Source organism: Lontra canadensis, unplaced genomic scaffold (genome assembly GCF_010015895.1).
Source record: "Lontra canadensis isolate GAN:19392208 unplaced genomic scaffold, GSC_riverotter_1.0 scaffold77, whole genome shotgun sequence".
NCBI lineage: Eukaryota > Metazoa > Chordata > Mammalia > Carnivora > Mustelidae > Lontra > Lontra canadensis.
The window spans coordinates 1,148,307-1,165,911 of NW_022631071.1; positions in this window are offsets into that span (position 1 = coordinate 1,148,307).

Genomic DNA, 17,605 nt, shown 5'->3' on the forward strand with positions numbered 1-17,605 from the left:
GTGGGTGTGCTGTATGTAATCATAAAGGTCCTCATGAGAGAGAAGTTGATGTGAAGGTGGAGACAGGGATATTAAAGATGTTACACTGTTGGCTTTAAAAGATGGAGGAAGGGGCCACAGACAAATGCATCTCTAGAAGCTGTAAAACACAAGGAAACAGATTCTCCTGGAGAGTGTCCAGAAGGAGCAGGTCCCTGCCAACACCTTGATTTCAGACCAGTGGAACTGATTTTGGACTTCTGACCTCCAGAGCTGTGAGAAAATAAATATGTGTTTTTTAAGCCACAACAGTTTGTGATGATTTATTATAACAGCACTAAGAAACTAATACTAAGGGAAAAGATGATTACTTGATGCTTTAATGTCACCTTAAGAGCATTTTCTAACAGGCCTGAGGGTCATCTGCCTCTCTACATCTAGAGAATGATAATTTGGCACAAGTGATTAGGGTTCAGTCATTTTACAAATCTCTAAAACTGACAAAATGCAACAAGATTTTCTATCCACCTAAAGCATGATGTTGGTCCTTAGTGCCTTGTAGGACATTAACCAGCTTTAATTCTAACTTAGCCATATGATTTTAGTATTATTTTAACATTTCTTTGTTTTTAAACTGACTATAAAATACCAGTCCTCGGGCACCTGGGTGGCTTAGTGGGTTAAGCCTCTGCCTTCGGCTCAGGTCATGATCTCAGGGTCCTGGGATCGAGCCCCACATCAGGCTCTCTGCTCAGCAGGGAGCCTGCTTCCTCCCCTCTCTCTCTGCCTGTCTCTCTGCCTACTTGTGATCTCTCCCTTTCTCTCTGTCAAATAAATAAATAAAATCTTTAAAAAAATACCAGTCCTCATATCCTCTTTAGAGTTAACTTTACCATCTTGCTGGTTTCCTCCTTTGTGAGTTAAAATTAAAGTTTGACACATGCTCACTCTCTATTTGGATGAAACTTAAAAAAAAAACACATTCTGAGAATCATATTTTAACAGGATCCTATTTTTGTAAAAGCAAAACAAACAATATGGTAGTTGGGGGAGCCAGAGAAAAATGCTCCAAATTCTTTACAGGAGCACTCTGGTTGGGGGGCGTGGTTTGAGGGGGATTTCTTCAGTGTTAGATAGTTTGCAATACTTAAATTTTGTATGAGTTTACATGGTATTTGCAATCAGAAAATATATTTAAAAAGCAAATACATGTAAAAAATGATTCATACACAGTGTCTGCCTTCAAATTTAAGATCTGATTGGAAAGAGAGACATGTATTGTATACAACTAACTAGAAATATGAGGCAAATTATGATAGGTGCCCTTGAAAGACATGGGCTTCTTGAACGCTTATTAGATACAAATGTCTATATTGGTTCATTTACATAATTTCATTTCATCATCATCATGATCCTCTGAGGTAGATGCTATCTCCATTTTTCAGATGAAGAAACTGAAGCCAAATGACTACCCAAGGTCACACAACTAATAAGGGGAAAGAGCCAGAATTTAATCTCTGGTCTTTCTGATTCCAAAGCTTATATTCTTTCCGGTCTACCACACTGCCTCCCATAGATGTTGGGTCGCATGGTCTGGACTGGGTAGGACTGAAGAAGGTGGGTATTTATACTCCTTTTATTGCTCTTTAAGTGGGGCAGGTGCATTCACATATAACAGTAGGGAACAGGCAAAGGTCCCCTATCTCTAATATTTACCCAACTAGCCTATGGCTTAGCCTGCTCTAATATAGTTCCCAGCCATCCATATGTGCTCATATTCTTGGCTTTAGGCTCTAGTCCCTCCTGGCTTTCTTGACATAATTTGTTTGGCTCTGATTTTCTGGTTTACTCAACCTCTGCCTGCCTCACCTGGCTCTCCAATTTGCTCTTCCCCATTGGATTGGCTTGCTTGCCAATGAGACATTCCTCTCACCAGCCTCAGCCCTAGGTACCCACACCTGTTAGGCAAGGTCCCTTGTCTTCCAGCCAGGAGAGTAGGATTGAACAGGCATAGGTCAGAAAACTAGGCTATCCCTGGGAGTGGCATGGAAGAATCATGTGCTCGGGGCCAAGCCAGGAATTCAGTGCCAGAGAAGAAAAGAGTATTTGAGAATGAAGTTGAAGATGGGATTTGAAGGATGAGGAAGTAAATAACAGGGCACATCTAAAATCTACAGTTGTAGCCTGGCCTGGACGCCAGTGAATCATTGGGCACCAAGGAAAGGAAAGAAGGAATGCATATGCTTGACGCTAAGTGAATACTTCTGCGTGAGGTTTGGGGTTTTATTGCCTACTCATTGGAGTCTGCTTCTGCTTGCACTTTCCCTGTAATACCTGGTGGTGTCAGGCTATGAGATCTAAGCAAAGCGCTGTGGGAACACTGAGGAAAGAGAGATTCTAGTTCTGACCGAGGAGCTGAGGATAGGTCTGCAGAGGATGGGAGATTTGAACTAAGCCTTGAAGGACAAGTAGGGCTGCCATTGGTGGTGGATGGGGATGTATTTTAGCAGAGGGAACATTACAAGCAAAGACACACAGGTATCAAGGTTCACATGAACATATATGTTCACCGAACAGCAGTCACACCCTCCCAACACCCCCAACCCCTGGCAACCACTAATCTGTTCTCTGTCCCTATAGTTTTGTCTTTTTGAGGCTGTCATATAAATGGAATCATAGGGAACACAACCTCTAGAAGGTTTTTGAGCATTGTAGTGACATAGAGGTATTTCAGGAAGATCAGTTCGGTGTTTGTGTGAAGGATGGATTAGAGTAGGGTAAAACTAGAAGCCAGGAAACCAGCTGCAAGAGTTCAAACCAGAGATGACCATTTCTTTGGCACATGTGGTACATATTCATTAAAAGGCTGATTGTGGTTAATGAAACAGCTGTGGGAAGAAAATGGCACTAAACTAGGTCATGTTTTATATCTACAATGTTTTGATGTACTTTAGTATGATTACCCAAAGGATATAATGGTACACACACACACAAAGACAAACAAACTGAACAAAACAAAAACAGGCCATGAAAGAAGACATGTAGTATTGTTCAAATGTCTTTTTTTTTTTAAAGACATGGATCCGTTTTCAGACAAAAATGTCTAGAAGGTGTCAAATATACACTAAGGCCTTAATTTGTTATTTCTGCATGGTGGAATTAGAGGTGACAATTTTCTTCTTTAGAATATTCTACATTTCCAAAGCCCTGTTTCCTCTCCTCCTTCTCCTCGTCCCCCACCCTGATGCCTTGAGAATAGGTAGAAGAATAGGTAGGATAGATACAGGTTTTTTTTGTTCATTTGTACTACTCAGAATAATTCTAGTATGTGGCAGACATGATAAATTTTAATCAGTTATTATTTCTGTGTTATGAGAGAGTTGAGGTACTGTAATGAAGTGACTTGGCCAGGATCACATAGATAATTAAGGGCAAACCAGAATGGAAGCCAGGGTTCATACCCCTACTTCAGATTTAAACAACAATAACAACAACAACAACAACAACAACACACCTCTTTCTTATGAAAATGTTCAAACCATGTACCATGTGCCATCACCCAGCTTCAACAATTATCATTTTGCCATTCTTATTTTAGCTAGCCCCCAGTCTTTTTTCAACTGGCTGGAGGACTGTATTTTGTTTTTTTTGATTATTATTTTTTATTGAGGTATAATTAATATAAAGTGTTCTATGAGTTTCAGGTGTACAATATAATGATTCAACATTTCTATACATTATATCTCTTAATCGCCTTTATCTATTTTACCCCTTTCCTCACCCATCTCCCCTCTGACAACCACCAGTTTGTTCTCTGCATTTAAGAGTCTGAAATTTGTCTTCTTTTCCCTTTGTTCATTTGTTTTATTTTCTTAAATTCCACATATAAAAAGCATATGGTATTTGTCTTTCTCTGTCTAACTTATTTCACTTAGCATTATACCCTCTGGATCCATCCATGTTGTTGCAAATGGCAAGATGTCATCTTTTTATGGTTGAGTAATATTCCATTGTGTATACAGGTATGTGTGTGTGCTACATATATGTATGTATATATACCACATCTACATGTATACATGTATGTGGTATATATACATACCACATCTTTATCCACTCATCTATGGTTGGACACTTGGGTTACTTCCATATGCTGGCTATTGTAAATAATGCTGCAATAAACATTGGAGTGCATATATCTTTTTGAATCAGTGTTTCTGTTTTCTTTGGGTAAATACCCAGTAGTGGGATCATATCATAATTCTATTTTTATTTTATTTTTTTAAAGATTTTATTTATTTATTTGACAGATCACAAGTAGGCAGAGAGGCAGGCAGAGAGAGAAGGGGAAGCAGGCTTCCTGCCGAGCAGAGAGCCCGATGCGGGGCTCGATCCCAGAACCCTGAGACCATAACCCGAGCTGAAGGCAGAGGCTTTAACCCACTGAGCCACCCAGGTGCCCCCATAATTCTATTTTTAATTTTCTGAACAACCTCCACACAGTTTTTCACAGTGGCTGCACCAAGTTGGCTGGAGGATTTTAAGGAAAATTTTACAATACTTACTTTGGCATGCAATCTATAACTGGAAAGGACATAAAGAAATACACAGAATCACTATGCTATCATCATATTCAACAAGATGGATACTAATTTCTTTCTTTTTTTTTAAAGATTTTATTTATTTATTTGACAGACAGAGATCACAAGTAGGCAGAGAGGCAGGCAGAGAGAGAGAAGAGGAAGCAGGCTCCCTGCAGAGCAGACAGCCCAACGTGGGGCGCGATTCCAGGACCCTGGGATCATGACCTGAGCCGAAGGCAGAGGCTTTAACCCACTGAGCCACCCAGGCGCCCGGGATACTAATTTCTTAATTCCTTTTTTAAAAGACTTTATTTATGTATTTGACAGAGAGAGCGAGAGAGAACAAGCAGGGGGAGAGGCAGGCAGAGAGAGAGGGAGAAGCAGGCTCCCCATCGAGCAGGGAGCCCGAGGTGGAACTCAGTCCCAGGACCCTGGGATCATGACCTGGGCTGAAGGCAGATGGTTAACTGACTGAGCCACCCAGGCACCCCTAATTTCTTAATTCGTAGTTCATATTCAAATTTTCTCAATTGTTTTCAAGATGTCTTTCTACAGCTGACTTATTCAGATCAGGATCCGAACAAGATCCACCCACTGCACTTGGTTAATCGATTTTTTAAGTCTCTCTTATTTTATAATTGTCTGCTACCCCCCCCCCTCCTTTTTTGTCACTGAGTTGTTGAAGAAACTGGGTCATTTTTTCTGTAGACTGTTCTGCACTCTGGATTTAGCCAACTGCTTCCTTATGATATTGTTTAACTTGCTCCTCTGTCCCCTGTATTTCCTATGAACTAATAGATTGAGAGGTTTGAGTAGAATCAGTGTCAATTTTTAGACATGATATCTGATGGATGGTGCTATTTAATTCCTCCTGCATCCCATGAAGTGCATTATGTCTGCATATCTCATTTTGACTGATGCTAATATTGGTCAGTAGAGTTCAGATGATGCCAGCTTATCTCCCCATTCTAAAGACTTCCATCAAACTTTTACCTAATAATCATCACCTAGATCCGTTATTTTATTATGGAATCGCAAAATGATTTTTCTAATGCTAACGTTTCTTCCGTGTTTATTAGCTGGAATTCTTCTATAAATAAGAATTCCCTCTCATCAGCTGTTGCTTACTTTGAGACACAATTCATACAGGAAAGGCAGGATAAAAGCTGCATTTTTTTCCCTCTTTATCAGTGTTCTGAGTAGTAAGCTGATGTCTTAGCAATCTCCAGTAATGATCAACAAGGTTTCTTCCCTTTAGCATCATTATGAACTCATATATTTTTATATGTTTGATATGCTTCAATCCAATGCGGTCATTTTTCAAGAAAGTTTTTATTTTAGACCAATTTTGGACTTACAAAAAATTGCAAAGATAATACAGAGTTCTCATATACCCCTCACTTATTTTCCTGTCTTCTTAATATCTTACAGTGCTATGATATATTTTTCACAACTAAGAAACCAATACTGGTACACTGTTATTAATTAAACTCCATAGTTTATTCAGATTTCAGTAGCTTTTTACTAATGCCCTTTACTGTCCCAGGATCCCACCCAGGATACCACATAACAATTAACTGTCACATCTCCCTTAGCATTCTCAGGTTTATGACAGTTTGGTCCAGGTCTTTTCTTTGTTGGGAGGATTTTGATTACTGATTCGATATCTTTACTTGTTATAGGTATGTTCATATTTCCTATAGCATTTTGAGTCAGTTTTGGTAGTTTGTGTGTTTCTAGGAACTTGTCCATTTCATCTATGTCATCTAATTTGTTGCCTACAATTGTTCATTGAATACTCTTACAATTCTTTCAATTTTCTATATAGTTGGTTGTAATGTCCCCACTTTAACTTGTGATTTTAGTGATTTGAACCCTCTCTCTTAGCCTTTTTTTTTTCTTTGTCAGTCTAGCCTGAAAGCTTGGCAATTTTGTTGTTTTAAAAGAACCAACTTTTGATCTTGTCAATCCCCTTCATTGTTTCTCTGTTCTCTATTTTGTTTTCACTCTAATATTTATTATTTCCTTCCTTCTATTAACTTTAGGTTTAACTTGCTCTTCTTTTTCTAGTTCCTTAAGGTGTAAAGCTAAGGTTATTGATTTAGAATCTTTTTTAAAAAAGATTTTATTTATTTGACAGAGACTGTGAGAGAGGGAACACAAACAGGGGGAGTGGGAGAGGGAGAAGCAGGCCTCCTGCTGAGCAGGGAGCCTGATGCAGGGCTTGATCCCAGGACCCTGGGATCATGACCTGAGTGGAAGGCAGACGCTTAATGACTGAGCCACTCAGGCACCCCAGAATCTTCTTTTTTTAAATATAATTATTTACAGCTGTAATTTTCCCTCTTTGCATTGCATTTCCTGCATTCCATAAGTCTGGGTAGATTATATTTTAATTTTCATTTGTCTCAAAGTGTTTTCTAATTTCACTTGTAATTTCTCTTTGACCTATTGGTTGTTTAAGAGTGTGTTGTTTAATTTCCAAATATTTATCAATTTTCCAGTTTTCCTTTTTTATAACTTGTAGTTTCCACATCTAATTAGATAAGATACTTTGTATGATTTTGGTCATTTAAAACTTATTGAGATTTGTTTTGTGGCCTAACATATGACCTATTCTGAAAAATGTGTACTTCTGAAGAATGTGTATTCTATTGTTGTTGAGTGGATGTTCTATATATTTCTCAGAGGTTTAGGTGGTTTATAATGCTGTTTAAGTCCTCTGTTTCTTTACTGATCTCCTGTCTAGTTGTTCTCCCCATTATTAAAAGTGGGGTATTGAATGTAACCGTCCCTCAGAACAATGTACTGCTTAAAATATAACCCATGAGAAATTATACTAGTTACCAAGCATGCTTAGATATAGCCTTAAGAAAAACATGTACTGGGGCGCCTGGGTGGCTAAGTGGGTTAGAGCCTCTGCCTTCGGCTCAGGTCATGATCCCAGGATCCTGGGATCGAGCCCCGCATCGGGCTCTCTGCTCAACGGGGAGCCTGCTTCCTCCTCTCTCTCTGCCTGCCTCTCTGCCTCCTTGTGATTTCTGTCTGTCAAATAAATAAATAAATCTTTTAAAAAAAAAAAAAAGAAAAACATGTACTGGCAACAGGCTCTGGGGGAGAGGACAATATATTTCCTTGAAGCTGAGCTGCTGGGGATGCCCGGCTCACTTAGGGCGGAATGCCGCCTGCTTCATTTTTCCATTATCTCCCCTTCCCTGGAGAGCATCAGCAGTTAGACAATCCTTTAGTTTGGGCTTGTTCACTGTAGGTCATGTACTACATGACCAGACGTATTTTGCCTTTCTTCTTACGTATCTACACGACTCATGGTCAATGTGTAATCTACTCCAGCTTCTTTGTTGGCTGTTACTCGCTTCCTAATAAATATGAGACTGAGGGGGCGCCTGGGTGGCTCAGTGGGTTAAAGCCTCTGCGTTCAGCTTGGGTCATGATCCCAGGGTCCTGGGATAGAGCCCCGCATTGGACTTTCTGCCCAGCGGGGAGTCTGCTTCCCTTCCTCTCTCTCTCTGCCTGCCTCTCTGCCTACTAGTGATCTGTCAAATAAATAGATAAAATCTTTTAAAAATAAATAAATAAATAAATAAATAAATAAATAAGAGACTGAGGAGTTGTTTGGGGCGACAGTCTTTTCTATTGTCATCCCTGCTCCCTTTTTCTTGCAGCTGACTTGTTTGTGCCTCATTCTTCTCCCGTGCCCTGTCAGGAGGCACCAGTTGAAGTCTCCAACTATTATTGTAGAACTATCTATTTTTCCCTTCCATTATGTTAGTTTTCATTTCATATATTTTGAGGGCTCTGTTGTTAGTGCATAAAGGTTTATAAGTTTTATATCTTCTAGATGGGTCAATCACTTTGTTAGTATATAATGTTCTTTGTGTCTTGTAGCAATTGTTGATCTTAAAATCTTTTTTGTGTAATATTAGTCTAGCCTTCCCAGCTCTCATTTTGTAATTATTAGAGTGAAATATTTTTCCATCCTTTTTATTTCAACCTATTTGTGTCTTCTAACTTAAAGTGAGTCTCTTGTGGGGTGCCTGGTGGCTCAGTTGGTTGAGTATCCGACTCTTGATCTTGGCTCAGGTCTTGTGAGTTCTCAGGTTTTTGAATTCAGGCCCCGTGTTAGGCTCTGTGCTGAGTGTGGAGCCTACTTGGAAAAACAAATAAAGTGAGTCTCTTGTAAACAACATATAGTTGGATCATGTTTTTTTTTTTAATCCACTCTGCCAATCCCTACCTTTTAATTGGTGAGTTCATTCCATTTACTTTATGGATATTGTGTTTGATATTTTATAGTATACCTATCTGATTCTCTTCTTATTTCTTTTTCTGTATTTTGTTTTTTAGTTTTTTTCTTAGTAGTTATCCTGGGGATTACAATTATCATCTTAACTTTATAACAAATAAGTTTGAATTAATACTGAGTTTCAATAGTATACAAAAACTCTGCTCCTATGCAGCCCCATCATCCCCTCTTTATGGTGTCATTGTCACAAATTATCTCTATACATTGTGTTTTGTTTAATGTAGATTTATAATTGTTTTATGCATTTGCATTTTAAATTATATAGGGAAAAAAAGAAGACCCGTATCTGAATAATAGGTGTTCTAGTCAGAGAGAAGAAGACAAAATGAAGGGAATAAAGTTTTTAATATATTAATTCCAGAAATTTTCCTCAAAACTGAAGGTCATGAATTTCCAGGTTGAAAGATCCCATGAGCAATGAAAATGGACCCACACCAAGACACACCTTCATAAAATGTGTCCACATTGGGTTAAAAGGGAGATTCTACAAGCTCCCAATGGTAAAAACAGGTCACATATAATGGATCAAGAATCAGAATGGCTGGGGCGCCTGGGTGGCTCAGTGGGTTAAAGCCTCTGCATTCGGCTCAGGTCATGATCCCAGAGTCCTGGGATCGAGCCCCGCATCGGGCTCTCTGCTCAGCAGGGAGCCTGCTTCCCTTCCTCTCTCTCTGCCTGTCTCTCTGCCTACTTGTGATCTCTGTCTGTCAAATAAATAAATAAAATTAAAAAAAATGTTTAAAAAAAAAAGAATCAGAATGGCTTTGGATTTTGTAATATTAACAGTGTACACTAGGACATAATTAGAAATGTCTTCAAAATTTTGAAGAATAATTACTTTCAACCTTGAGTTCTATACCAGCCAAGCTGTCAATCAAGTGTAAGGATAGAATAAAGACTTTTGCAGACAAGCAAAGTTTACCAAAAATTTAATCCTCATGCACCTCTTGGTTAAAACAATATTTTAAAACCAAGAAAGAGGAAAGGTTTGGTTTACTGGGGAAAGGATCCAGCATAAGAAAGAGCCAAAAAAGAAGCTCCAGAATTATGGTGAAGGGAGGTTTGAGGGTGACAACTGCACATCAGGAAGAAATAGAGGGTGACAAGCTCATTCAGGTCACAAAGGATTAGAAGAGATATCTGTGATATCTGATACCCCTGAACACATTAAGGAGATGGAAGTAACTGATGAGGAGTTTAAAACTGAATTTCTGCTAAGTAAATAGAAAACTATTTAAAGAAAAAAAAATATTAGCTCCAGGAAAAAACACTAAGTTGTGTGAGTAAAGAAAAGTTATTTGTGATACTTCATGGCTCAGCTGCGAATAATGTTTACTGGACCAACTATAAACACTGAATAGTAGTCCAACCAAATTACGACATGCCCATATTGGAAGAATATAGGGAGATGACGAGTCTTTGGGTGCAGTGGGGAGCAGGGTGTGTGGGTAGGTAGGTCAATAGACAATGTCAGAAACTTAAAGAAGTAACAATAAAATAATGTTATTTAGAGAACCAAGGTAAATACTGAAAGAATCAGCTAAAAGAGTTGAAAGGTCTTGCCCCTGTGAGAAAAGGGAAATTATGGGGAAGGAAAAAGAGAGCACTGTTTTCATAACAAAACTCACAGAACTATTTAACTCTATAAATTATAATGTAGAACTTTGATAAAAATAAAACAAAAAAGCAATGCATGCTCATTATAAAATTTTAGCAACTTCAGAAGAATAAAAATAAACAAAATCATGAAGAAACTCACTTATCGATAGCCACACTTAATATGTTGCTATGTTTCCTTTCAGGTGTCTTTACATGCCAAATTTTACATAACAGTGATTACACTGTAGCTTGTTTTTTTTCTCCATTAACTTATAGCATATACATTTTCCTGTTACATTCTTTGAAAGAGCTCTGTAATGTTCCACTATGTAGTATACTATAATTGACTATTTTCTGCTATTGAGCATTTAGACTGTTTCCTTTTGGTGGGAGGCACTATAGCTTATGCTTCAATGAACAATGAACCTCTTGATTAATAAACTTTTTTTCTGTACTTCACATTATTTCCCTAGTACATATTCTGAAGAGTGATATTATGAACTGAATCTTTCGTTGTAGCCCTAATCGCTCCCCCAATGCAACTGTATTTAAGATAGGACCTATAAGGAGGTAAAAAACATTAAGTGAGATTATATGAATGGGACCTTAATCCAGTAGGGCTGGTATCCTTAAAAGAGGAGGAAGAGAGGGGCACTGGGTGGCTCAGTCGGTTAAGTGTCTGCCTTCAGCTCAGGTCATGATCCCAGGGTCCTGGAATCAAGCCCGCATTTGGAGGGGGGGGTTCCCTGCTCAGCGGGGAGTCTGCCTCTCCCCCACCACTCCCCCACTCATGCGTGTGTGTGTGTGTGCGCGCGCGCGCGCACACACGCGCGCTTTCTCTCTCTCTCTCGAATAAATAAATAAAAATCTAAAAAAGGGAGGAAGAGACACCACAGTTCTCTCTCTCCCTGTCTTCCCCCACTCTTTCCCTCTCTCCCTCCTCTAGCTCTCTCTCTCACTTCCTGTTTCTGTGTGCAAAGAGGAAAGACCACATGAGGATGGTAGAGGGAGAAGGTATCTCTCTGCAAGCCAGGCAGAGAGCTCACACCAGAAACCAATCCTGAGAGCACCTTAATCGTGGACTTCCAGCCTCCAGAACTGTGAGAAGAGAAATTTCTGTTGTTTAAGCCACCCAGTCTGTGTTGTTTTGTGAAGGCAGCCCATGCAGACTGAAACACATACTTTTATTTACTTTTATTTACTTTTTATTTTAATGCAGATTAAAGGAGCGCACTTGTGAGGAGCACAAGATGTTCTATGGAAGTGTGGACTCGAGTGCACTTGTGAGGAGCACAAGATGTTCTATGGAAGTGTGGACTCACTCTGTTGTACACTGAAACTAATATTACACTGTCTGCTCACTAAGTGCAATTTAAATAAAAGCGTAAAAAAACAAAACACCCATGCCAGAATGTCGATGTTCCTGGGGAAGACTAACACAAGGGGCTGCTGTTGCCAGACACTCATGTCCCAAGATTACTTAATTTGATATGCTGCTTTCTTTACAATGAAGTGAAGTCCTGGCACCTGGAGGTCGAACTAGCTGCAGCTAATTAGGGATTGGCAGAGCTTCTGGAAGTTAGACACCCCACAGTACCGAGTTAATAAATGTCAAAATAGGAGCACCTGGGTGGCTCAGTCAGTTAAGCATCTGCCTTCAGCTCACGTCATTCAGCTTAGGTCATGATCCCGGCGTCCTGAGATCAAGTCCGGGGTGGTACTCCCTGTTCATCGGGGAGTCTGCCCCTGCCTCTCACCTCTCTCAAATAAATAGGTAAAATCTTAAAAAAAATAAATGCCAAAACAGCGGCGCCTGGGTGGCTCATTGGGTTGAGCGTCTCCCTTTGGCTGGGGTTGTGTTTCCCGTGTCCTGGGATTGGGCCCTGCTTCCCAGGGCTCCGGGGGCTCCCTGCTCCGTGGGGAGAGCCTATTTCTCCCTCTCCCTGCCGCCCGCCACCCCCATCCCTGCAGCCCCGGCTCGTGTCCTCTCTCTCGCTATTTCTCTCTCAAATAAATCAAACCTTAAAAAAAATGCCAAAACAACCATTAACAACTCTGGGAATTATTAAGATATTGTAGCAATGTTTTGTTTTTGCTTAGTGAGTTGTATAAATTATTTATCGGTGTGAATAAACATTGCTGGTTCCTTCTGTTCAAAATATGTCCTGACTCTACCCTTTCTTCCTACCTCAACTGTCTTGACCCTAAACCAATCCACTCTGGTCACAGCCCCTTCTCTCAAAATTTGTCCTTTGCATCAGTACCAGAGTGTACTTATTAAAAAATAGAAAACAGATCCTAACACTTCCCTGCTCAAAACTGCTTTCTATCACATTTAAAATAGAATTCAAACTCCTTTCTATGTTATATTGTGTATGTGCAATGTTTTCTATTGTCTATGATTTACTTCAAAACACTTCAGTATCAGCTGTGCAATATACCTTATTTATTTGAAGATACATTTTTTCAGGTTTTATCACCTCTAAAATTGGGGTGAATGTACTATTAATGGCATGACATAGCTTAAATGAAAGCAGTATTTCTTTCTTGGTGCACAAAAGAATGATGGGTCTTACAATCTATGACGTCGTGGATTCATAGAATCAATGATTTAATGAAGTGGGATATCAAGCTATAAAATGACCTTTTGAAATACTGGTCTAGGTGGGGGCAGTGGAGGTAGGAAGAAGAGGTGGATTTAATATATATTTTGGGGTTTTTTAAAATACACTATCATAGTCACCATAACTATTTTTATTACATTCCAGTAATCAGGAACAGTACAGCTCATGACAAAAAAACTACAAATTTCAGATCACCTTATAGCACATATTCCTATAAACATTTAAAAATTAATTTTAATTAGAGGCACTTGGGTGGCTCAGTGGATTAAGTGTCTGCGTCTGGCTCCAGTCATGGTCCTGGGATCCAGCCCCTTATCAGGCTCTCTGCTCAGCGAGGAGCCTGCTTCTCCCTTTCCCTTTGCCTGCCGCTCTGCCTGCTTGTGCTCTCTGTCAAATAAATAAATACATCTTTTTTAAAAAGTTGATTTTAATTAAAAGAGCAGACATTTTAACATTCAATGTTTGATATGACCAACATTCCTAGGTCAGCACAAACAAATGCTGGAAAACAACTGGATCACACTGCATATGTCCTACGAAAGAGAAAGCACAAGATACAAAATGTGCAGGCTTCAGCTTACAATATACAAAAATAACTAAAATACATTCCAGGTAAACATGTTAATATATATTTTGGAGTGGAGGAGAAACAGGCAACATTTTTCATACTTATAAACAATTTACAGAACTCATTGTAAATTAGTTTTAATCCACACTGTGGGGGGTGATTAACATTTGAATTATCCTATTCAGGGAGAGACACTCAGGAGTGTTTAGTTAGCACTTAAAAGATTCTACTGGGAATGGGTGGGGCCACCTGGGTGACTCAGTCTGTTAGGCCTCTGCCTTCTGCTCAGGTCCTTAATCCCAGGGTCTTGGAATCGTCCCACATCCGGCTCCTTGCTGAGCGGGGACCTGGCTTCTCCCTCTGCCGGCCGCTCTCCCTGCTTGTGCTCTCTCTGACAAATAAATAAAATCTTTAAAAAAGATAAAAGATCCTACTCAGGTATCCTTAACCCAATGGCAGCTACACCCAGATGTTCATCTTTTCCTATCTGAACTTGTGGTAAAGCAGGAGTATTTAAACTTTCTTTGTGCCATGGGCCTCTTTGGCCAACTGGTGAACCCTTTCCAGAGACATCTTTTTATTTTATTTTTACTTTTTAAATTTAAATTCAACTAATTAACATGTAATGTATTATTGGTTTCAGAGCTACATGCCTGTGATTCATCAGTCTTATACAATACCCAGTGCTCATTACATCACATGCCTTCCTTAATGTCCATCAGTCAGCTACCCCATTCCCCCAACTCCCTCCCCTCCAGCAACCCTCACTTTGTTTCCTATGATTAAGAGTCTCTCCAATGGTTTTTCTCCTCTGGTTTCATCTTGTTTTACTTTTTCCTCTCTTCCCCTGTGATCCTCTGTTTTCTCAAATTCCACATATGAATGAGATCATATGATAATTATCTTTTTCTGATTGACTTATTTCACTTAGCATAATACCCTCTACTTCCATCCACGTCATTGCAAATGGCAAGATTTCATTCTTTTTGATGGCTGCATAATATTCCATCGTGTGTGTGTGTATACATATATATACTACATCTTCTTTATCTACTCATCTGTTGATGGAAACCTGGGCTCTTCCCATAGTTTAACTATTGTGGACATTGCTGCTATAAACACTAGGGTGCAGGTGCCCCTTGAGATCACTACATTTGTATCTTTGGGGTAAATACCTAGTAGTACAATTGCTGGGTCGAAGGGTAGCTCTATTTTTAATGTCCTGAGGAACCTCCACACTGTTTTCCAGAGAGGCTGTACCAGCTTGCATTCCCACCAACGGTGTAGGAGGGTTCCCTTTCTCCACATCCTCGCCAACATCTGTCATTTCCTGACTTGTTAATTGTAGCCATTTGGACTGGTATGAGGTGGTATCTCATTGTGGTTTTGATTTGTATTTCCCTGATGCCAAGTGATGTTGAGCATTTTTTCATGCGTCTGTTGGCCATTTGTATGTCTTCTTTGGAGAAATGAGAGACGTGTTTGTAATGCACAAGATAAAACACATAAGATTATAAATAAGACCAATTGTGTTGTAAAGCAATTGTCAAAATACTAAAGATATAATTTTGACATATTAATACATATGCTTTTTGCTAACCCAGCAAATAACAAGAGCTAGCTGTAGCTATAATAATTACCATAGTTTTGAAATAGTGATGAACATAAATGAACTTTTGAGATATGTGCAACAGCTGTAATGTGATGTGAAAAAAATTTTGATATGTGTTGATGACAAAGTCTCAGATACTGCTAATAAGACTATGGTTTGTTGACTATATTCAGTTAGAAATCGATAAAAATAAAGGCATAGGGGTGCCCGGGTGGCTCAGTGGGTTAAGCCTCTGCCTTCGGCCCAGGTCATGATCTCAGGGTCCTGGGAACAAGCCCTGCATTGGGCTCTCTGCTCAGCAGGGAACCTGCTTCCCCCTCTTTCTCTGCCTACCTGTGATCTCTCTCTCTGTCAAATAAATAAAAAAAAATAAAGGCATGATTTTTCCCATCAAAGTCCACAGTCCCCCTGAATTCGATCCATAGGACCTGAGGAAATCTTGCACCATAGACTCCATTAATAAGTGTAAGAGATATAAAAAGTATTATTTCACTGGTGAAATATATTGTGTTCAAAATATGTGGAGTGTCTAGAAATAATGTCTAGGTCCTACCACCCTTGTATGAAGAGAGTCTAAAAATCTGGTAAGTCTGCCCAACAGCTCCATACTCTTCAGAGTGGAAGTCTTTGCCTTGGACTCCACGGAGTTCTCTATCCTGCTATGTAGTAGCCGGCTGGCCAGATGGTCCACAGTGCTTCCTTCCTTGAGTAGTTCCTTCACACACGGAGTAGAGACAACTGTGTAACCACTAAGATATTATGGAAATGCCAGAGTGTGACTTCCAAGGCTAGGTTAGAAAAGATATTGCAGCTTCTGTCTTACCCTATCTTGGATCATTGCCCTGAACTTTCATGTTCTTATAACATGTGGTAAGGAACTGAGATCTGCCAATGCCTAACACTAACTTTTTAGGCATAAGAGTGAACCACCTTAGAAGGATATACCCTAGCCCATTCAAGCCTTCAGATGACTACCATCTTGACTCCAAACCTCATGAGAGACTTTCAGCCAGAATCACCCAACTAAGATGCTTCCAGATTCATGATACATAGAAACTATGTGGGATAATAAATGTTTGTTGATTTAAGGCACTAAATTTTGGGGGGTAATTTGTAGCCCAGCAATAGATAACTAATATATACCACTTGAGAGAAGATTTTCCTGCTTCACCCAGAAGATAGGCAGATCCTGTTACCTACCATTTGATGAAGCTATTTGTTTCAGTAACTCCTTCATGGGAGGAACTTGCTGGAGTTCCTAAAGGTCAGAGACAAAGTACTGACTGTTTCAGTCCCTAATTGCTAGTAACTGTATAGGTCATAGAATTCCACCTGACAGTTACCTTCCTTATAATATACAGAAGTAAGGAGGTTGTATGGGAGGTGATCTACAGCCCTCACCTACCTCAAATTTTCAGAGGTTACCTCAATATACCCAAAACACTAGGTTTAGGTCCATTCGCAACACATTTGCAAAGGCCTGCAAGGCCCTAGATAATCAGACTTTTATTTACCTCTTGGACCTCCACTCTTAATACCTATTCCCAATTTTTCTCAGCAGCGCTGGCTGTATCAGTTTGCTAGGCTGCCAAAACCAAGTGCGATGAGTGGCTTAACCAGCAGAAATGTGTTGTCATACACTTCAGTAGGCTACAAGTTTGAGATCAAGATATTGGCAGGGTTTGCTCCTTCTGAGAGCTATGAAAAAGAATCTGTTCCATTCCTGTCCCCCTAGCTCCTGGGGTCTTGGGAGGGAGGGGGCAATCTTGGATATTCCTTGGCTTCTAGAAGCATTGCCCTGATCTCTGCCTTCATCTTTATATGGTGTTCTCTGTGTGTGCATGTCTGGGTTTCAATTTCTCCCTTTTTATTAGGACAGCAGTCACATGGTATAAAAAGCCCACTGTACTCCAGGACCACTTCGTCTTAACTACATTAAATAAGGTCACATGTGGGTTAACTGGGGGTTATGCCTTCAACATATGAATTTTTTGAGACACAACTCAACTCATAATATTGGCCTTCTTTCTGTTCATCTAGCATACCACGCTCGTTTCCATCTCGGGTACTTTATACATATTAGTCCTTCTGTCTAGAACCCCAAAGAAACATGATTGTTCCCTTCTCAGCATACAAGTGTCATCTCATATGTCGTCCCCTCAAAAAAGCTTTCCCTGATCACCTTATCTAAAATAGCCCCTCCATCACACACACACACACACACACACACACACCATTCTCTATTCCCTTACCTCTTTCAGTTTTTGTTGTAGCATCCATCTCTACCTGAAATAGATTTATTAGATTTATTTTTACTTT